At 42.6% G+C, this 23,321-nt stretch overlaps 1 protein-coding gene across 5 annotated transcripts in view; it reads right to left on the bottom strand.

Annotated features, from left to right (window-relative positions):
* scel (sciellin) overlaps positions 1-23,321 on the bottom strand; it is a 159,268-nt gene that overhangs the window by 100,220 nt on the left and 35,727 nt on the right. For 4 of the 5 annotated variants that reach the window (XM_069890310.1, XM_069890313.1, XM_069890312.1 and 1 more), the window contains one exon: positions 8,495-8,696. The gene's annotated coding sequence lies outside the window, so the exon portion shown is untranslated. Of the gene's footprint in view, positions 1-8,490; positions 8,697-23,321 lie in introns of all 5 variants that reach the window. The other variant, XM_069890311.1, reaches the window with a different exon arrangement.

The raw sequence follows: 23,321 nt of genomic DNA, 5'->3' as shown, positions 1-23,321 counted from the left end.
CAGCGATACATTCCCTCACTATCACCAGAACTAATTTAACAAATTTCAACTGAGAATCTGATAAAGGTAATTTAGGAGTTATATTTTCAAAACTCCTCATCAAAAATAACTCAGGATATAACGGAAAAATAACACCTGTATCGTGCTGCAAAAATTTACCTACAGAAATCCAAAAAGGTTTAACTTTTAAACAAGACCATGTAGAATGAAGAAATGTTCCAGTATCTTCACCACATCTAAAACACTGATCTGATACATCCGATTTCCATCTATTCAGTGTTTGAGGAGTAATATATAACTGATGTAAAAAATTATACTGAAGTAGTCTATTATCTTACATTAATTGCATTAGGCATAACATCTTTACATAGATTTTAGTTTAGTATAGTTCTTTTAGTAAGAATTGGTAGAGGATGGGGGTTGGGGGGTTTTAGATATTTTTTTTAAATCTTGTCATTTTTTTCTTTCTTCTCTCTTTTTATATATTTCAACATGTATTCAATCAATTATTTATTACAATGTTAAATACGTCATTCAATGTTTTATATGTATTGATTTTAAATAAAATATTCAAAACAAACTTAGAATGTGCCATGAGATGCCCACTCCTGCTACCTAACCTCAGCTAAGTAGTTGACAGTTAAAGAAAACAATTTATAAAGGTGTCTCCACTTCCCTTCCTCCACCACCAACATGTTAAAAACAATATTTGTTTGATGTATTGAGAAATGTGTTGATAACTGACACAGCACATTGACTGAGACTGAAGTGTATTCAATCCTGTTGGCACTTTCTGTTATTGTATCAATTGGGGAAAAAGAAGACAAGCTTACTGCTTTCAGTTAAGCTATTTTGCCATCCAATGATTTAACAGCTTCACTTTATCCCAGAGAGAAATTGGGGAAAGCTGGTTTAAAGCAGGATAATGGCACTGAGAATGAAGATCAATCACAACCTAATTGAAAGGTGGACCAGGTGAAAAGAGCTGAATGGTCTACTTCTCTTCCTGTTTCTTTTGTTCTTATCTAGGGTATGAATCTAGGGTGATCCCAATGGAAATTGCATGCAAAAGATATACAGCTGAATTCTGCACACCAACTTCATGTCTTAATTGAAGGGAATCCATCTGGATAAGGATTCCTGCAATATACTAGGCCCAATGACATGTGTTCCCTTCATACCACCTATGTTATACGTTGACTACATTTAATACAAATGAAGTTCTCTTTTAAATATTTGTCAAACACAAAAAAAGTTCACACTTCTTTCTGAGCAGCACTGACTTGCGTGGAAGGATACAGAGGCATTGTCAAGCATCAGTACCTAGTACCTTCAGAGTAGAAAATGTCTGAAAACCAACCTGATTATGAAGTGGGTCAGTTGGCTTTTATCATGCACGCTGAACATTGTCTGTGCCAACCATGGTGCTAAATCGAACTGATCCTGTCTGCCTGCAAGTGGTCTAAATCTCCCTATTCCCTGTCTGAGACCACCAAAATATCTGTTTGCACTGCCGAAACTATTGCAGGCGTGAAGATTTATCAATCTATCCTTTTATATTTATTATCTCCTTTTCTATCTTGGCATATTGTAAATAGTGCATCTTTCATACCTGGTTAACTGTAGCAAGTAAGAATTTTGCTGCATCTATATGCTTGTGTGCAATTTACAATTCCCTTGAATTACAATTTCCCTTGTATCATCGACTATGGGATCTCAACTCAAAAATGGAGAAGAACAGGGGAGGCAACAGCTACAATTTGGAGGGTCCGAGATCGTGATAAATGGAGAGACATGATTGTCCATGCCAAACAGCAAGGCATCTGAATGATGTCTGTTGTATATGACAATAAACTATCATTACTCTGTTAGATCAGTGGTTAGAGCACTGGTCTTGTAAACCAGAGATCGCAGGTCATTCTTCACTGGGGCCTTGTTTCTGTGGGGGGTGGGGGGGCACTGGACAAAGTGGTGACTCTCTGTTACATTCTAAATGTAGTACTACATGATAATAATGGAACTTTTATGTTCATGTACTTGTCTCAATGCCTCAAGTTGTGCTTAAATGAGTTTCCTACAAAAGTGATCATAATTGAAATTGGCTTATATTTTGAAACACTCTAAAATAGTTGTGAGCAGTACTGATGTGCTATAATATTTTCTACTGCACTCACTAATCATTCCTATGGACTCCTGGGGGTCAGGGGTGGGGGGGGGGGAAAGGGATCTGGGAGGTATGGGGAGGTAGGCAGATGGTAATGCCCAGTAGATGTGGTGCAGTTGCTACCCAGCACAGACTCTAATGTTAAGGCTGACAGTAGTTCAAAGTCAACTAAGATATAACACTATTATTGAAAGAGTGAGGCCCTAGAGTAGGCCTCCTGCTAAATTTTGCAACACTGTGTGGCCTCTCTTTTTTGTTGCTGTCTTTGACTTGCTTGGTCAGCCACAGTTGCCTCGCCATCCCTTAAGAATGGTGCTGTTGCTTCTTTGTGATGAATCGACCCTGCATCTTTTTGAATTATTCCCAGAAACTCCAGCCATGGCTTCACTTCTGTCTTCCCTGCTAAGGTCTCCTTCAATCAGCTTTGGCCAGCTCCTCTCGCTCATGCCTCCATAGGTACCTTTACTCAACTGCATTATTAACACATCTGACATTAGCTTCTCCTTTTCAAACTACAGAGTGAATTCTATCATATTCTGATCATTACCTCATAATGGTTCTTTGACCTGAAGATCGCTAATCAACCTCCATCCATTGGCTCGATCACAAACTGCTCTAAAAAGACACCTCATTGGCATTCTATACATTCCATTACTTGGGATCCAGTACCTGCCTAATATTACCAGTCTTCTTCCATGATCACTGTAACATTTCCTTCTGTTGTAAATGGCTGTTATTTGGAGGACTGCATATAACTTCAATCAAGGTTTTTTTTTAACCTTTCATTATCTCAGCTCAGGCCTGAAGCTTTGGCAAAATATTTTTGCTTTTTATGGACACTGAAAGACCACCTGAGTTGACAGACTGTTAAAGTATAGCTCGTGTTATTGCCACGTTTAGTAGAAGAACTTGGAGCATTACAGCACAGTACAATTTCAATGTGCTTTAAGTGCTTTAAACTCATCTACCTTGTTTTACACCCAGCTTGCATTCCAATGTAACTCCTACAACCCCTCTCACATTTGTCTATGTGTTGTCTGAGGTTTTATTACTCCAACACTGCATCACACCATTCCAGTTACCACTGGGTACCAGTCACCACAATTCAGCACAGATAAAGTCCCAGCAACTTTGGGTGGAAGAGAGGTGCAGTCACTGAAATTTGTTGCGGATGTTGAAACTACGATGCACATTGAACTGACTTCCTCACTAGTTGGCAATGTACATCCCATCCAGTCATTTCTCTTTGACACAAAAGTCACTCCATTTTTGTGCTGTCACACAATCATGCATCCATGATTGCCACGGTTTCAGTGAGTTGCTAATGCAACTTCCTGTGAAACACATTCAATTCTCTCAGTTTCAGTTTGCTGAAATGTACACGATATATGAAAGTAAAAATTTTGTCGTGAAGGTTTCACAACTTCTCAAAACTACTGAATTCAATTTGCTTAAGTGTGCATACAATGGGGATCCCAGTCAAGATAATAACATCAGAAGCTCAAATAACTTCAGCAAATATATAAATGTATCAATTGACATACAATCTTTTATTCCCATGCACAAGATCCAGTGGAAAAAAAGTATGCATGTTTATGAAAAGCAACAAACATCAAAATTTAGCTCAGGCATGCATATATTGCTATGATATATTTGCTATATTGCAGGAAAAGGTACAAGGACTGCCTAAAGAAATCTCTTGGTGCCTGCCACATTGACCACCGCCAGTGGGCTGATATCGCCTCAAACTGTGCATCTTGGCGCCTCAGTTTGGCGGGCAGCAACCTCCTTTGAAGAAGACCGCAGAGCCCACCTCACTGACAAAAGGCAAAGGAGGAAAAACCCAACACCCAACCCCAACCAACCAATTTTCCCCTGCAGCCACTGCAACCGTGTCTGCCTGTCCCGCATCGGACTTGTCAGCCACAAACGAGCCTGCAGCTGACGTGGACTTTTACCCCCTCCATAAATCTTCGTCCGCGAAGCCAAGCCAAAGAAGATTTGCACAGCTACCAGTCCAATACAAAAATACAACAGCAAAGCTCTGACAGAAGTTGGTTTCCGATGCTTTGCAGTGATTTGTTGTGCGATCTGCATTCAGCATGATCTTTTCCACTTTCCTGACTAGTTTGGAGCAACAGTTGGTACTTCTGCAGAAATATCTATTGAAACACAAACCCTTTTAAACTGACAACATCTCAACAAGCATGAGAAAAATACGCCTGTGTTTTATTTTTGTTTTATTATTTCATCCGTTCCCAAGCCTTTCTCGTCTAGTAAAATATAAAAATGAGGAAACGAATGGAATGGGTTGACGGTAACAAGCACAAAAGGTAAAGCACAGTGTACAGAGCATTTATAAATCTCATAGGAATCCCTATCTCTCGGATGCTGTGTAACAACAAACACTAAGATGCACTTAAAACCATAACTGGATTCACCGCAATGTTCATCTGTCCTGCTTGAAATTCCTTCTAATTTTATCTAAATTTGATCCTCAAAATATTCCATATGGAATTTAAACTGAGTGTACTTAAGGAGGAGATCTTTGAAGAAGAGATGTCTTAAATTGAATGGGGTCTGGTTGTGTCAGTATGATAGGGTGAAGATTATTCCATGCTTTTATTGTACGGGGCAAGAATTGTACACACCTGTCTTGGAAGATAGAATTCTCAGCCAATGCCAGCAACATTCATTCTGTACTTATGCATTCAGTCGATCTGAGCAACTGTGTAGTTAAATAGTCTGGGTGGGGATTTTTTTTTCTTTGAAATTATATGTCAATCAAGATGATTGTGAGAGTGTATGGATGGGTGTGTTAGCAATGTTTCTAAACTGGTTGTGCAAGTTTTGGGTGGGGTTGTGTTCACTTTGGAATGTCAGTATTGCACACCTGGTATACCTTTCCATATCCTGAATAACAATTACAAATGTTTCATTAAACCCATTCTTTTTTTGAGAAATGTCCTGTGAATTAGCTGTTGTTCCCTGCATTAGCACGGACTATGTTTCAAAAAGTATCTCATTGCCTTTGAGACAAGATTTTTACTTTCATAAATCATGTAGATTTCAGCAAACTGTAACTGAGAGAATTAAATGTGTGTTCACAGGAAGTTGCTAAATTAATTCTTCAAGGAATTCCTATGCAAAATTTATGGAAAAGTGTTCAACTTTAGTCGTTTGGTCCATGTATCATTTACAGGTCCATCACAGTTCCAAGTAAAAGGTAAAATTCTCGCTGTTTTCCAGACCCAACCTCCAGAGTGAGAGCATCACCTCTTCCAGATCAATCATGTTTACTTTGTCTCTGCATTAGATTACAAATTAGTTCCACCAAGTGCATTTACTGACAGAAAATCTGGCCAACCTCAAGAGCACAGAGGAACGAACCCTTGGCAACAGAAGGAATAAAGTATCACTCAATCATTTTGACTCAATTCGTCCTTATATCCTAGGCCTTCAACCTTAATTCATTACTCATTCTTTCCAATATGAAGGTGCATCTTTCATGGTTGATAAACAGTGGGCTGCACAATATTGTAGTCCATTAGGAAAAGAAACAAAGAATCTTGATAGGCCTCCTTTGAATGTCCATGTGGCCATTAGACTGCACAAGAAAAAGAAAGGGGTCCTCTTGTCAAGACTAAGGTATCAAGGGTAGAAATGGGTAAAAAAAGATGGGGAGAGGAGTTGGAAAGCAGCCAAGAGGTGGTAGGGCTTTGATCAGAAGAGAGAGGGAGAAGTGGAAAGACAGGTAGAAGAAAAGACTGTCGTGGTGCTATGGTGGCACTACAACTCCCAGGAGGCATCGGACCGGCCATGCGATGTTAGTGCATGTCGAGCACTTGATTCTGGCTTTTAAAAGGTAACACAGGTGATGAAGAGTAAATCTGTTTGAATCACTCTTGAGACGCCTTGTGTGGTTATTTCGTCATGTCCACTGCGATTCCAGTGGCCACAAGACCACTAAGGGTAGGAATATTATAAAGGGTGGAAGTAGATGGAAACAGTGAACCAGATAGAGTTGGGGCTTCACTTAAAATGGGAGAATACAAGTTTATGCCATTAAGTTTAAGGCTGTTCACAAGGTCCTTGAGTTTACCTTTTGCCTCACCATGGCAATGGATGATGCCAAGGCCAGACATGTCTGCATGGGAATGCTGATGGAAATAAACATGACTAGCAACTTGGAGTTCTAGCTTGGCACTGCATAGGGAACACAGGTGTTGACCAATGTGTTCTTAAGATGCATGTGTTACATAATTGTTAATCTTAGATGGGATTGCACTTTGAAATTGATGTTGTTCTTTGCTTCGATACATCTAGAATCCTTAGAGATGCAGCAAAATAGACCATTTTTATTTCTATCACCTCCAGCTCAATGGCCAGCACAAGGCTGGTATTTAACAAGCTCCAGTATTGTAGCTTTAATTTACAGATGGCGGAATGCACTGCCATCTCGTAATTAATTTTATTTAGTTACTGTGTGGCGTTATTAAATCCATCTTGTTTTTAACTGTACTTAAAATTCAATTTCAGCAAAGAATTTAAAAAAATAAATTATTTAAAATCCTCATCAGGAATTGAACGCAAGAGCAGTATTTCAAAATATTAACAGGATGTCTATTGGCTTTCATCATTTCTTTTTCCAAAAATATCCTGTCTTGTTATTCCCTAACCCGCTATTTATGTTTTCAATCAATGTAAACAAGTTGTGTTGTGAATTTATGGCTAAAATAGAAATGATTGAAGGGAAGATAAGTGAAGTGAGGCAACCTTCAGATGGAAACGATTCCTTATCAAAACGGCAACTGAGCAGCTGATGAGCCAACTGCTCCATGCCCCAGGGCCTGGACAACCAGAAGATTAGGGTGGGCAAGGCATCGCGCATTGCCCCATTTTAGTTCTTACATGCTGCAAACGGAACATCATCAATATATAATCAGTAATGCTGGAACTTGGAGCCCAGCTGGGTGTAGTAATTAATGCCTAATAAAAGTGCAAGCCAGAAGTCATGGAGCCAGAGACCACAAGTTAATTAATGGTGAATCTTTGTTTTGCTACTTTCTGGGTGCATTTTTCAGCTAATTATGCAGTGATATTTTTCCCTAGCTTGTATTGCTCTGTCTCCAAGAAGGAATCCCGATCTACCTTCCACATGTGTGACTCAAAAAAATTACACACAACTTGATACTCAGTTTAAAATGAGGTAGGAAGACCTGGTGGATTGAACTGCTACTTGACACAGGGATACTTTTCTTCTGGCAGTTACGTGGGAGCATTCCTGTGGTAATTATGATGTATGTATGAGGCTTCTTAAGTTCTGGCTCTTACCAATTATCTCCATATTTTATGGGAAGTTACATTTTTAAATGTGAAGGATATCAGTCACAGTAATGTGTTCCCTTTTGCAGAGTAAAGGCACAAAAAATCTTAAGGGAATTGGTGAACAGGTGACAAGGAATAAGGTGCTGTATTACTGAGAAATAGGGAGAGGCTGGAATGGGTCTGGTAGGATAGGCACAATGGGTGGAGAGGCTGTAATGGGTCTGGTCAGATAAGCACAATGGGTGGAGAGGTTGGAATGGGTCTGGTCGGATAGGCACAATGGGTGGAGAGGCTGGAATGGGTCTGGTCGGATAGGCACAATGGGTGGAGAGGCTGGAATGGGTCTGGTCGGATAGGCACAATGGGTGGAGAGGCTGGAATGGGTCTGGTAGGATAGGCACAATGGGTGGAGAGGCTGGAATGGGTCTGGTAGGATAGGCACAATGGGTGGAGAGGCTGGAATGGGTCTGGTAGGATAGGCACAATGGGTGGAGAGGCAGGAATGGGTCTGGTAGGATAGGCACAATGGGTGGAGAGGCAGGAATGGGTCTGGTAGGATAGGCACAATGAGTTGAATCATTTCCTTTTGTGTTATACAAAGATAAAATAAAAGATGACCATGGTAAGACATCATTACATTTTAAAAACCTGCCTTCCACATTCAACTTTCACTGAGCTAAAATCCCAATGTTTAATCACTGGGGAAAAGGCACATCTTCATTTCAAATATATTTTTATTTACACCATAAACACCTGTAATTTATTAATTACTTTGAGATTGTGATTATTTCACAAACACTAATATTACTTTCATTCCTAGTGAAAGAGACTCTACAAGATTTCAGGCAGCACTTGCCTGTTTTATTTTATTTCTCTCAAATTGCAACTAATCATCGTGCACAACATTCCAGTTTAATTTACAACACTGCGAAGAACTTTGACCAAATCATTGGAAATCTGGTTGAGAGGAATACAAATGTTAAATTTCTGTTGCTCACCTACCTGGATTTGACTTGCAATCCCTTTGCAGTTTTGTCGTTGGCTCTGGTCCGGTGTTTAGTCGAGTGCGTTCTTTGCTTCTGTCAGTTCCAAGCAGCTCAAATGAGTAATGGAGTAGTTAATGCTGCTGGATCAAACTGGCAGCTTATTTGTTTTGTATTGTCAGGTTTCCACCCAATGCCACTGACTCACACACTCACTCCCGCTGGGTGGAGAAAAGGGAAAATAATTTTCAATTTATGACAAGCAGAAAGCACTTAAATGAAAGAATTAGATGGGCAGCAGAGTTTCTACATTCCACCACTCCCTCTCCAATCAACTAAACTGCATTCCTTCCATATCAGTGCCACTGCACCTGAGCAGACACCCCGCCCATTCATATTTGCAATGCAACTATTCCACACACCTGCCTGTGAGATGCACAGCAGCAAACTTTTTCACGAGAGAACCCTTTCACTGTGAAAGGTATCTTAGCTGCATCAGAGACTAAAAGAGCATTCTTTTCAGAAGTGCCTAAGTTCTAAATGAGATTGCAAAGAACTGATATTTTACAGGGTACAGTTTAAAAATAAAGATATAGCAGTGATATTCAACTATCATTAACTGAAATAAGAATGGGGAATGCTGGAGGCACTCATCAGGCCTGATGGTAGAGCAAAGACCAGCGTATTATTTTTACTTTGGATTTCCACCTTCTCAGCTGCTTGTTTTCACTTTTTGATTGTAGCTGTAGTTATTATTACAGCTACTGTTTCCTTATCATGGACTCCTTTTAAGATACTCCTTAATCAGTTACCCAAAACATTCCATGGTCCAGAGAATTAATTCATCACTGCCCATTAGCTATGTCCCAGTGGAACTGATTTGCCATCAATTAACGAGTGTAATTTTATAATCACTGTCATGGTTTGCCTATAAGTTCACGTTGGTTACGATTTTAGCCTGCAAATTATCTGCAATTGCTGGACAATGTTGAGTCTTATGTAAAATGTAATCAGGCTATTTGGAGGATGATATTCTCTTCCTTTTTTAAATTTTTTTATTTTTCACACTATGAACCATACTGACCAAAATACATACAGACATTTTTCTCTTAAATATACACAGTGTCATTTTCTCCCCTTTTTTCCCCCCTCCCTTCCCTCCCTCCCTCACCCCTCCCCTCCCCATTTATTCAACATTCAATCTATATGATACATTAAACCCGTTAAACAACGTCATCACTTAATAAAAATAAACAAGAAATTTGTGTCTTCTACTTTTACATATTGGGTCAGTTCATTTCATTGTCCTCTCCTTCTGTCATTTTAGGTGGTGGAGGTCCGTGGTAGGATTTCTCTATTGTGTTGCATGTCTGGTTCCCATATTTGTTCGAATACTGTGATGCTATTTCTTAAATTATATGTTACTTTTTCCAATGGAATACATTTATTTATTTCTATGTACCATTGTTGTATTCTCAGGTTATCTTCTAATTTCCAGGTTGACATAATATATTTTTTTGCTACAGCTAGGGCTATATATATTCTCTTCCTTGATGATAAATTGTGCTTCATTTGAACTGTTTTGGAGACAGCAGAAGAGAAGTGAGAGTGGGAACGAGAGCTCATGTCCTGTTCTTATCCCTCACTGTTACATAACCAAACTCTCCACCACAGTCATCCCTCTGCTCATTTTCTCTTTTAAACACCTTTTGATGGTCAAACATGATAAATTTTGAGCTCGACCCTTATCATATTCATTTAACCCCTTTTATTGGTTGCCTGGCCAGACTGAGGCCACCCGTAAATTGGAGGAACACTTTATCTTCCATCTGGACCCCCTCCAAGTGGATGACAGTAATATCGACTTCTCTACCTTTCGTTAAACCCCCCATCATCACCTTCCCCCAGCTATGACACTCCCTTGCCTGTCTCCTTTCACAGACATCATTCATTCTTATCTCGTTCCTTATCATATCCAATTAACACCTTTTGTTGGTCTTCTCCATTCCATTTCACTGTTTCTCAGCCACCCACCTGGATTCAGTCAATCTGACAGTTACCCCAGTCCCTTTGACTAAGACTAACTTTAAGTTTCCTGTCTCAACACAAGAAGTTGGAAGTTTATAGTGCTGTGTACTATAATTTATATTTTTTTAAATTCAATTTATAATTTAGACATACAGCACGGTAATAGGCCATTTCGGCCCACAAGTCAGTGCCGCCCAATTTACATCCAATTAACCTACACCTTCAGTGAATTTTGAAGGGTGGGAGGAAACTGGAGCCCCTGAGGAAAATCCACGCAGACACGGGGAGAATGTACAAGTTCCTTACAGACGGCGCAGGACTCGAACCCTGGTCCCAATCACTGGTGCTGTATAGGTATTACTATGCCAACCATGCCGCCCCAAGTTTAATATTTTTCAAGAACTTAAAAGTAGTAAGACTAAAGATGTTACAAACCACACGTAACGAGCAGCAATAGGCAATTAACCAGAGAGTGTTTAATTTTAAAACATTAATTTTATTTCTGACTCTTAAACTCTGGTCTTAACTATTAAACTATCCTTAACGCTAAATCTCTTCCCAGCTATGCGCAGGTGTTTTGTGTGTGTGTGTGTGTGTGTGTGTGTGTGTGTGTGTGTGTGTGTGTGTGTGTGTGTGTGTGTGTGTGTGTGTGTGTGTGTGTGTGTGTGTGTGTGTGAGTGTGTGTGTGCTGTGTGATATACTATTACAGTCCACGACAAAATCTAGAAAGTTACTTCAAAGTTCAATCTTTCAAATTCAGTGTTGAAGCATAGATCTTTGAAATGTGTTGCCCAGAATTAACGTTGAACTGATGGGAACACTGGAGTTGTGGCTGCTTGACTCACAAATTCTCCTTGCATTGCCTTTGTCCATCCTCACAAGCTGTGGTCATAACACTCCTGGTCTTTTTGTAGGTGTGACCCGAATTGGGCGGCCTCCACGAAGCTTCCAAGACCCTGGCACCTGTCTCTTCAAGTAACTTCACTGCTAGTCACACTTAGAATGAGGCCGTCTCTCCAAATGACCTTCACTGTTAGTCACAATCAAAATGAAGCATTTTGCTTCCCAAAATGACCCTCCTGCCACAGGTCAATCTACCGAAAAGGTCCAGTCATTCACAAAGCAGGCATTCCTCTGAATTCCACAAAAATGGCTGGCCACAAGAACTGCTTCAAAAAGCTGTTTCCTCTCCAGCAGTCAACATGGTTCTCCCTGCAAAATCAAAGTCTTTGCAAATGTATTGAATTCTGGAACAGACTGTGACAAGCCTTCCCTCAGTTCTTTCAATGTATTAAATTATCGCTGGGCTGTGACTTGTGTGAAATGTTAAATGTTAACTGTGACTGTTCAGCCCCTCCTGTCTATATTATCCCTTAATAATCCCATTTTACTGAAATGGGAGTTCATAATAAAGAGAACCTAAAGCCTGATCTTCTATCCCTCTATGGAAGACACCAAAATCAGTGGCATGATGGACAGTGAAGAAGGTAATCTGAGATTACAACAGAATCCAGATGAGCTGGGAAACTGAGCTGAGGAATGGGAGATGCAGTTTAACTCAGACAAATGTAAGGTGGTGTGACCTGATAGGTTAAATGGTAAATGGTAGGGTCTGGGGAGTGCTGTTGAACAGAAGAACTTGGAGTACAGGTACACACTTTCCTGAAAGTGGCAACAGAAGTAGACAGAAAGGTGAAAAAAGTTTTTGACACATTTGCGTTCATCGGTCAGGGCACTGAGTACAAAAACAGGGACTTCATGTTACCACTGTGTATGATTTGTTGGCGAGACAACACTTGGAATAGTGTGTGCAGTTCTGGATACCCTTCTATGGGAAAGACATCATTAAGATGGAAAGGATGCAGAAAATATTCACCGGGGGCTTGAGTTAAACGAGAAGGCTGGGAAGTTGGGGCTGATAGAGATATACAAAATCATCGATTCCCATGATGAAGGAGTGTAAAACTAGAGGGCATAGATTTAAGGGGAAGGATATAAAAGGAAACTGAAGAACACCTTTTTCCACACAGAAAGTGGTTTATGAAAAGAGCAACCAGTGGAATTAGTAGAAACAGATACAACTGTATTGTTTAAAAGGCAGATGTGGCAGGGCCTAAATGCCATGATCTGCTATGAAACCAAATCTGGTGAAGTAGCAGACAGAAAAGTTTCACTCCCAGAGAAACTCAATGCCTTCTATGCCCGATTTGATAACAGTAACAGTGAAAAACCACTCTTCTGCACCCCAATTTAGCCTGATGATCCTATCTTGTCCACATCTGAGGATGATGGTTGGGTTGTCTTCAGGAGAATGATTTTGAGGAAAGCATCGGGCACAGACAGATTATCTGGGCGAGTATTAAAAATCTGTGCTGACTAACTTATTCATGGATATCTTCAACATCTTACTCCATCAGGGTGTGGTACCCACCTGTTTCAAACAGGTGTCAATCAAATTGGTGTCCAAGAAGAATGTCTTAATGACTATTGACCAGTCTTCTGGCTATGCATCCCATAGGATAATGATGGATCCCTTCAGTCAGTTTGTGGGGTTTGATATGTAGATACCCCACTCCTCAGAAAGGAACAGTGTGTGCGTGAATGGATTTAGGTAAGTAGGGGATCGCACAGGTTCAGATACACCCTCTCGACATCCCCTCTTGGATCCAGTGGCATGGTGAGGTCCAAGATGGCTGGGGGAGAGGGGGATGTTCTGTTGCAGTGACTTGCTAGACCAAGCTTCGATGCAAGGGATGACCTCTCCACGCTTCACGGCATGTGAGGCTAGATGGCTGTTGACACTACGAGAGGGTTCGCCTGCCCTTTAACAAGTCTTGGTTTTCATCCTGTGTCTAACCAGTCTCCACATCAGGCAAGTCTGGTGGAGAGCCAGTTTATTCACCGACCACCCAACCATGGCACAGGTAGTACTAGGTTACGTGGTACCAGTAGCACTCAGACGAGTGACCTGACAGTAAATCGACCAGTAACGGTGATGAAGTGTAATTAGATCATGCATTTCCTCACCTCCAGACCACAGTCAGTGAGGATAGGTAAGAAATTCCCTTCCACAATCTCCATCATTACTGGAGCACTATAGGGCTGCATTCTTACCCCCCTGCTCTACTCACTTTACACCTATGACTATGTGGCTTGGTACGACAATAATACCATCTACCAATTTGCCAATGATACCACGGTTGTGGGCTGTATAAAGACAGGTAATGAGTCAGTATGCAGAAGCGAGATTGAAAAATTGGCTGAGTAATGCACCAACAACATCCTCGCACTCAGTGTCACCCACACTAAGGAGTTGATTGTTGAGTTCAGGAAGGGAAAGCAAGAGGTGTACAATCCAGTGATCACTAGGGGATCAGACGTGGAGAGGGTGAAGTTCTTGGGAGTTTTTTTCTCAGAGGATCTTCCCTGGACCCACACAGTAACCGCATCGTGAAGAAAGCATGTCAATGCCTCTACTTCCTTAGGAGTATGCGGGGGTTTAGTAGGACATCAGAAATACTGGCAAATTTCTAGAGGTGTGGTGGAAAGTGTGCAGACCGACTGCATCATGGTCTGGTATGGGAACACTAATTCCCCTAAGTGTAAACCCTTCCAAAAGGTAATGGACACAGCCCAGGACATCACAGGTAAACCTTTCCCCATCATCAAATAAACCTTCATGGAACACTACTTGTGGAGGGCAGCAACAATCATCAAGGACCCACAATATCCAGCACATGCTTTATTCTCACTGCTGCCATCAGCAAAGAGACACAGGTGCCACAAGACTTGTACCTGATCATTAGGAACAGATCCTACCCTGCCACCAGCAGACTCCTCAACAACAAACTCAGAGACTCATTTAAGGACTCTTACTTGGCACATTATTTATGATTGAACATTTTTTTTCTGTGTGGCACATTTAGTTTGTTTACATTCTTTCTTTGTTTACAGTACATACCTTCTTGAGTACAATTTTTTGCACTACAGAAAAGTAGAAATTCTGCCTGTCCCACATGATAAAAAGAATCTCAGCAATGTACATGTTGGCATGTATGTTCTCTGACAATAAATTTGAACTTTGAGGTCATGGCTAAACTGGTTGTTGACCTCAACTCCATTTTCCCACTTGACATCCATATCAGCTGATTCAACAATCATTCTCAAAGGTTGAGGTTCAAAGATGTTCACACCCTGAGTAAAATGTTTCCTCCTTTCAGTCCTGGCTGAACTTTCATCGAGGGACCATTTGAAGAAACGCAGCATCCACAACCACTAATTCATCTTGGTCATGTCAATGAGTTCACATCCATTCATTTAAACTCCTGTGTAGTCTTGAGTTTCCAGGGCAAAAAAATGGCAGCACATTTTTGCTATGTTCCTCTTTTAACAGACTATGACGTCACTGGACACACCAAAAAGCAGCTAACCGTAAATAAAGCTCTTTTCTCAACACACTGTTCTAATAGCATCAGCTACTTTATGCCCTTGAAATGATAGGTAAAAATGCACCCAAGTGTGATGCACTGTAGCGGCTATCAGGCTGGTAGACTGTGCAACAGCACTGGCCCCAGCAAGCAAACCAGTGGCTATGGCAGTGTAAGGGCCAGCGATCCCAAAATGGTGTTGGCCTTGCTGCGCAGCCAAAAGACAGGGACAGCATGCGGGGAAGAAGGGTATTGTACCCACACATGGGAAACCCACTTTTTGTTATGAGGGCTGTTATGTCAGCAAAAAAGGGGAAATGGCAGGAACGCGAACAGTATAAAAGTCGGGCTTGAGCCCCCAATAAACCAGAGCTATACCTGACTACACTCGTGTGTGTGTGTGTGTGTGTGTGTGTGTGTGTGTGTGTGTGTGTCTTTCTTCCCGAGTAGCACTCGGCTACAATTAGTGACCCCACAGTTTAGACAGCATCTAAACCCAACAATATGCGAGCCAGCAGCAATCCACGCAGTTGCCCTCAAGCTGCCGACCTTCTGGATGAATCAGCCATGCGAGTGGTTTGGCCAGGCTGAGGCACAGTTCCAGATCCAGCAGATCACAGCAGAATCCACCCAGTACTACCATGTGGTGAGTGCCCTGGACCAGGACCTAACTGGGTAGACGAGCTACCATGGGCACTGAAGTTGCCGAGACTGAAGGCTCTCATTTGCAAGAGATGGATAACATCCCTGTGTTGGTCACTCACACTGACCCAGACTCAAACTGGGGGCAGGGCGTGTGGTATGACAGCCTTTATGGGGAAGAAAGGGGAGGAGTCACGAGCCAGCCAGTGAAAGCAGGGTCAAACATAAAAGGTCATGTAATTTACATATAACGAATATGTACAATTGTGGTTTCACCACAGGATGTGCACAGGTCGATGGTGTTTGGTGAGGGTGAACAAAAGTTCTCATTGTAACAACTTTAATTCAGATTCTCTTGATTAAATATTGAGAGAAATGGTCAGTTCATATTTTGGGTTAAGACCCTTTGCCAAGACACCATTCTTTTTTCTTCTCCCCTCCCTTTCCCACTTCATTAAATCATACTTTTTTGTAATTTTCTCCAACCCTGATGAAAGATCCTTGACCTGAAACATAGCCCTCTCAACAGTTTCTGCTTGACCTACTGTGTATTTCCAGCATTTATTGTTTTTATATCTAAATAGTTTACATCAGTGTTTCTCAAACTTTCTTTCCACTCACATCTTCTTTGGCTTGGCTTCGCCGATGAAGATTTATGGAGGGGGTAAATGTCCACGTCAGCTGCAGGCTCGTTTGTGGCTGACAAGTCCGATGCGGGACAGGCAGACACGGTTGCAGCGGAAAATTGGTTGGTTGGGGTTGGGTGTTGGGTTTTTCCTCCTTTGCCTTTTGTCAGTGAGGTGGGCTCTGCGGTCTTCTTCAAAGGAGGTTGCTGCCCGCCGAACTGTGAGGCGCCAAGATGCACGGTTTGAGGCGATATCAGCCCACTGGCGGTGGTCAATGTGGCAGGCACCAAGAGATTTCTTTAGGCAGTCCTTGTACCTTTTCTTTGGTGGACCTCTGTCACGGTGGCCAGTGGAGAGCTTGCCATATAACACGATCTTGGGAAGGCGATGGTCCTCCATTCTGGAGACGTGACCCACCCAGCGCAGCTGGATCTTCAGCAGCGTGGACTCGATCCTGTCGACCTCTGCCATCTCAAGTACTTCGACGTTAGGGATGAAAGCGCTCCAATGAATGTTGAGGATGGAGCGGAGACAACACTGGTGGAAGCGTTCTAGGAGCCATAGGTGATGCCGGTAGAGGACCCATGAATCGGAGCCGAACAGCAGTGTGGGTATGACAACGGCTCTGTATATGCTTATCTTTGTGAGGTTTTTCAGTTGCTTGTTTTTCCAGACTCTTTTGTGTAGTCTTCCAAAGGCGCTATTTGCCTTGGTGAGTCTGTTGTCTATCTCGTTGTCGATCCTTGCATCTGATGAAATGGTGCAGCCGAGATAGGTAAACTGGTTGACCGTTTTGAGTTTTGTGTGCCCGATGGAGATGTGGGGGGGCTGGTAGTCATGGTGGGGAGCTGGCTGATGGAGGACCTCAGTTTTCTTCAGGCTGACTTCCAGGCCAAACATTTTGGCAGTTTCCGCAAAACAGGACGTCAAGCGCTAAAGAGCTGGCTCTGAATGGGCAACTAAAGCAGCATCGTCTGCAAAGAGTAGTTCACGGACAAGTTTCTCTTGTGTCTTGGTGTGAGCTTGCAGGCGCCTCAGATTGAAGAGACTGCCTTCTGTGCGGTACCGGATGTAAACAGCGTCTTCATTGTTGAGGTCTTTCATGGCTTGGTTCAGCATCATGCTGAAGAAGATTGAAAAGAGGGTTGGTGCGAGAACACAGCCTTGCTTCACGCCATTGTTAATGGAGAAGGGTTCAGAGAGCTCATTGCTGTATCTGACCCGACCTTGTTGGTTTTTGTGCAGTTGGATAACCATGTTGAGGAACTTTGGGGGGCATCCGATGCGCTCTAGTATTTGCCAAAGCCCTTTCCTGCTCACGGTGTCGAAGGCTTTGGTGAGGTCAACAAAGGTGATGTAGAGTCCTTTGTTTTGTTCTCTGCACTTTTCTTGGAGCTGTCTGAGGGCAAAGACCATGTCAGTAGTTCCTCTGTTTGCGCGAAAGCCGCACTGTGATTCTGGGAGAATATTCTCGGCGACACTAGGTATTATTCTATTTAGGAGAATCCTAGCGAAGATTTTTCCTGCAATGGAGAGCAGCGTGATTCCCCTGTCGTTTGAGCAGTCTGATTTCTCGCCTTTGTTTTTGTACAGGGTGATGATGGTGGCATCACGAAGGTCCTGAGGCAGTTTTCCTTGGTCCCAACAAAGCTTGAAAAACTCATGCAGTTTGACATGCAGAGTTTTGCCGCCAGCCTTCCAGACCTCTGGGGGGGATTCCATCCATACCTGATGCTTTGCCACTTTTCAGTTGTTCGATTGCCTTATATGTCTCATCCTGGGTGAGGACCTCATCCAGCTCTAGCCTTAAATATTCCCTATGCCATTGGTGCTCTGTGATATGTAAGGGATTGCTTTAGGTGGTATATGGGTGGAAAGAAAATGTTTGAAAACCACGGTTTTAATTGTACCTCATTGACTCGTTATGTGCATGGTTTCATAACTCCAAAGGAAATCAGCCACTGATAATTTTTCTCAAGCAAAATATTTCAGTAACATTTGGGTCTCGAGCAGTGATTCTCAACCTTCCCTTCCCACCTACATCCCACCTTAAGCAATCCCTACCTAATCACAGAGCACCGATGGCACAGGGATTACTTAAAGTGAAATGTGAATGGGAAGAGAAGGGTTGACATGGTCGTTCATGTTAATGGCCTTCTGTGCTGTGTATGCTTACAAATGACTGTTGGCATTGGAGTCTGTGAAAGTTGCTTCCCAAGTACAAATCACTTTGCAGATCTTTAAGCAAAAATATCTAGTGTCAGGAAAATGTAAAACGTCCAGTGGTCCCCTTGTAAGGGACTACAAATGGATGGGATTATATCTTCTCATGACCCATGGGGATGAAAGAAATGAACACTTGGTTAAAAAGCTGCCTGTTGCAGTTCCTTTAGTTATTTCTCATGAGACTCTTCCACTTGAAATCAGTAATGTGCTATGAGCAGCAAAGAGCACATGAGATATAAATTGAACTCCTTATTTAAATATCTAAATAAACCTTTGGTTTGGTTCATGCCAAGATTTGCTTATGCCTGTAGCCCATCTTCCAGTGTAAATAAAATGTTCAAGGATCTTCTGGCTCTTTGCATAACCAGCCAGCTCCCTATAGTTCAGCCTCATGATTCTTCTTTGCTTTGACTGTAACACCAGGATGTTCCTCTGTGACCCAAATTACATGCGTTGCTCCAGGACCTTGAATTCTGCAGGTATCATTAAAACGATCCAGAGTATTTTGGTTTATTTGACAGTAAAAGCAGTAAAAGATCAAAATGGTATGGTGTATTATCCACTTCTGTAATTAACATTGTGAAAGTGAGTATTGACTGCAGTCAAAAGCTTCTTTCAAACTGCAGCAGCTGGGTAGCCCTCCTGGGTCGTGGGTGCAAACACAGGAAGCACCTTTTAAATTGCAGTGGGATCGACCCATTAAATCACCAACCCGGCGATTTAAGGGGGATCCCGCCCCTCCCGATGATGTGTCACGTACTCATTGGAAGTACTGCCGGATGTTCAGATGCTGGCTGCCCGCATGCAAGCACTGACGTCACTGGAATAAGACGGTTGGCCATTTTCCTGTTCAAATCAGCTGTAGACGAGACCCCTGACTGCCACTGAGGTAGGTCAGGGGCCCTGTTGGGTTCCGACGGGGGTTGACCCGGTTGGACCCTTTCTAATTGGGGCGCTAACTGGGTAATTAGCCCAGTTAACCCTATTTTACACTGCAGTTTGAAAGGGCCTATTGTCCCTGGAATCCTCCATGCCAAACAGTAAAATCAAAGCCTCTTGGTCAAATACCTGATTCGTGTGGAGATAACAATGACTTGTTATCATTCAAGTCAAGTCAAGTTTATTGTCATCTGATTGCACAACTACAACCCAACCAAAAAACATTCTCTGGTCCTCAGTGCAAAATACACAGACACAAAACCAGGCAAACAATACATATAGGCAAACAATATTCATTACAAATCTTCATATATACAAATAAATCAATCAATATTGTTTTCTACATATGAGAGTCTCAGATGGCTAGTGTGAGCAGTTCTTTTGGTTGTTCAGTATTCTCCCTGCCTGTGGGAAGAAACTTTTTCTGCTGGTTCTGATACTCCTGTATCTTTCCCAGTGGGAGCAGCTGACAGATGCAGTGTACAGGGTGGAAGGAGTCCTTCTCTGCATCAACCATACCACACTGTGATGCAGCTGGCTAGGATGCTCTTGCAAGAGCTCCTGTAAAGGTTGACATAATGGTGGCCGGTAGCCTTTCCCGCTAGAGTCTTCTCAGGAAGTGCAGTCACTGTTGAGCTTTCCTGACAAGTGAGGATATGTTCAGTGTCCACGATAGGTCACTCGTACACTTTTTATGTCACAAAAGATAAAAATATATAACTAGGGTTAGGGGCCCAAGCCCTTCGTCAAGGTATGAGCAAAATACAGGCAAGTGCCTCAAACAATGGTGAGGGTTGGGGCAGGGGGAGGAGCACAGGGCCATAGGCAAGAGGCGAATATGTGGGAGGGAACAAAAGGAGAAAGCTGAGAATAGGTAGGGGAAGAGGATAGCCCTTTGAATGGAAAGGGAACATCTGTGGAAAAGGAGGGGAAGGAGAGGGAGATGGGGGAGTGGCCTTACAGAAACTGGAGAAGTCGATGTTTATGCTATCCAGTTGGAGAGTGGCGAGATGAATATTAGGTTGAGGTCCTCCTGTTTGAGAGTGGCCTTGGTTTGCCAGTGCATGAGGATATGGACAGGCAAGTCAGCGTAGGAGTAGGACTTGGAATTGGAATGGTTGACCATTGGGAGATCCCTGCCATTGGTGCAGAGAGCGCGAAGGTGCTCAGTGAAACAATCTCCCTGCCTATGTCACCTACAATATGATCCCACCAGCAGACACATCTTCCCCACTATCCCCACCCCTCCCTCGCCTCTGCTTTCTGTGATCCCTCATCCACTCGACCCTTCCCTCACCCTTCTCAACCATTAGTTTTACATTCACATTTACACCCACACCTCTCTCTTCACCACCATTCGGGACCACAAACAGTCCTTGCAATTGAAGCAACATTTCACCTGTGAATCTACAGGGCTCATCTCCTGGATGTGATGCTCCTGTTGTGGCCTCCTCTATATGGGGGAGATTGAGAGATCGTTTCACTGAGCACCTTTGCTCTGTCCATTTTCTTCTCTTGTGCCTTATCGCCTGTGAACTATTAACCTGCTTCCTATGCTCCTCCCCTGCCCCTCTCCCGACCATTATATTTAGGCGCCTGTCTGCCTGCATCTTGCTTGATGAAGGTCTCAGGCCCGAAACGTTGTTTATGTATCTTTCCCTTTGCTACATAAAGAACGTGGAGCGACTTGCTGAGTTTCTCCAGCGTTTTTAGTGTACACTGCAATCACAGCATCTCCAGATTTTCTTGTTTAACTTGTAATTAGTGACTTTCCCAACCATTAGAGCAAAGAATTGTGATCGTTGTCACCTATTTACCACCAGGAAAGCAATTTCTTTCAAAAAGAATTGATCATAAGCAAGCTTTTGAAAAACCCTGAATAAGAGAAGAAATGTTGAAGGAAGGTATTCTAAAGATTCAATGGCAGATCAGCTAAAGGCTTTGTCTCTAATGGCAGGAGAGGGGGAGGGGGCTGTGGGGGAGAGCTGGCTGGCACACAAGCACAGAGCACAGAGAATTAGAAGGCGCAAATTATGACTGAAGGACATTGTAAAGGGAAACCATGAAAGAGTTTGAATATCCAGGCAGGGAGTCTGTTTTTTTAGTGAAGATAATGGTCAAGTGTTGATATAATCAGAGTGAGATGCAAATAGCAAAGTTTTAATTCAGATATACATACATACAGCATGGTAACAGGCCCTTTCAGCCCACAAGCATACCCAATTGACCTACAATCCTTGGTACGTTTTGAATGGTGGGAGAAAACCGGAGTCCCCGGAGGAAACCCACGCAGACACAGGGAGCAAATACAAACTCCTTACAGACAGCATGGGATTGGAAACCCGGTCCTGATCGCTGGCACTGTAACTTTTACGCCAACCATGGACATGCTTGCTGGTGAACTGAGATTAACTTCCATAGAAAGTTTGCATCCAATTTCCAATTCTTCTCTTCCTCCTCGTTTATAATATTGGGAAGCCAATATTATTCCAAGCAAACTCAACTTGTAGAGTGCCCAGGAAATAGTTGCAGACACTTCATCAATCCCAGGATATAGATTGGATAAGCAGTCTATTTTCAAACCAGAATTCCCATGTCTTATTATTTGGAGCATCTGGATGCTGTTGGATTTAAGGAAGAGAAAAATAAGAAGAAAGGCATTAAATGCTCCTCTCTCTTCTTTTCCAGGCCAGTGTCTGTTCTGAATCCATTGGTTATGCAGTCATTTGTCTGTCCATGTGGCAGGTAGAAGGACAGGGACCCCACGTGCAAGCCAAGTGGCTCATCTATGGATCTTGAATGAAGTCATTACCAACTTTATCAGGAAATGTGTGGCCATGTGTGTTCCTACTCAGTCTGTCTGGGTCTATACTAACCAGGAGTCATGGATGAACCAAGAGATCTACAATTGTGGAACACCAGATCTGTGGCATTCAGATGTGGCAATTCAGAAAAATATAGAAAGACCAGGTACAACAATAGCAAAAACACGAACACAGAATGTCCATCCTGGACCAGGCTGGGTTCTCAGACAAACACTTAGCAGCTGGGGCAGGAGTTGCATGCCATCACATCTGAGGTGGCAAAACAAGATAGTATCATTAACTGCACTACATCTCTTCCAGACAAGCTCACCTGCCTTCTATGTTTTGAAAAATTATGCACCTTCATGAGCCCCCAAAATCCCTGATGACTCAGTGCTCCCAGCTTCTGAAGCTGACGTGAAAACACTCTTCACGAAGGTGAATTCTCGCTATGCATCCGGCCCAGACGGAGCACCTGGCTATCTCCTCAAAACCAACATGATCCTGGCTGGAGTTTCCATGGACATGTTCAACCACCCTTACTACCTTAGGTAGGGCACTGGCTGATTGGCAGGCAGCAGAGGGTCAGATTACAGGGATCATATTCTGGTTGGCTGCCCATTGCTAGTGCTACTCCACAGGGGTCAGAGTTGGGGCTGCTTCTGTGTTGTATATCAATCACTTAGATTATGGAAGGAGTGGCCAAGTTTGCAGATGGTACGAAGGTAAGTGGAAGAGCAGGGAGTGTTAAGGACAAAGAGAGGGTTCTGAAGGATTTGGTCAGATTAGGAGAAGTGACAAATGGAATACAATGTCAGAAAGTGTGTGGTCATGCACCTTGGTAGAAGAAATAAATGGGATATGGAGAAAAAAAAGGAAAATTCCCAGATGTATTGGGAATGGGAGCCCTCATGCAGGATACCCTAAAGGTAATCTTGCAGGTTGAGTTGGTGGTGAAGGCAAATACACTGCTGGCGTTCAAAATATAAAAGAAGGCATGTGATATTGAGGCTTTATAGGGCAATGGTGAGACCTTAATTGTAGTACTGTAAGTAGTTTTGGGCTCCTCATTTAAGAAAAGATGTGCTGGCATTAGAGAGAGTTGAAAGGAGGTTCACAGGATGATTCCAGGAATGAAGGGTTTTATCATATGA

The sequence above is a fragment of the Narcine bancroftii genome, chromosome 7 (genome assembly GCF_036971445.1).
Source record: "Narcine bancroftii isolate sNarBan1 chromosome 7, sNarBan1.hap1, whole genome shotgun sequence".
In the NCBI taxonomy this organism is placed as follows: domain Eukaryota; kingdom Metazoa; phylum Chordata; class Chondrichthyes; order Torpediniformes; family Narcinidae; genus Narcine; species Narcine bancroftii.
Note: the sequence above shows the minus strand (reverse complement) of the source record. Positions and strands in the feature narration are given on the sequence as shown.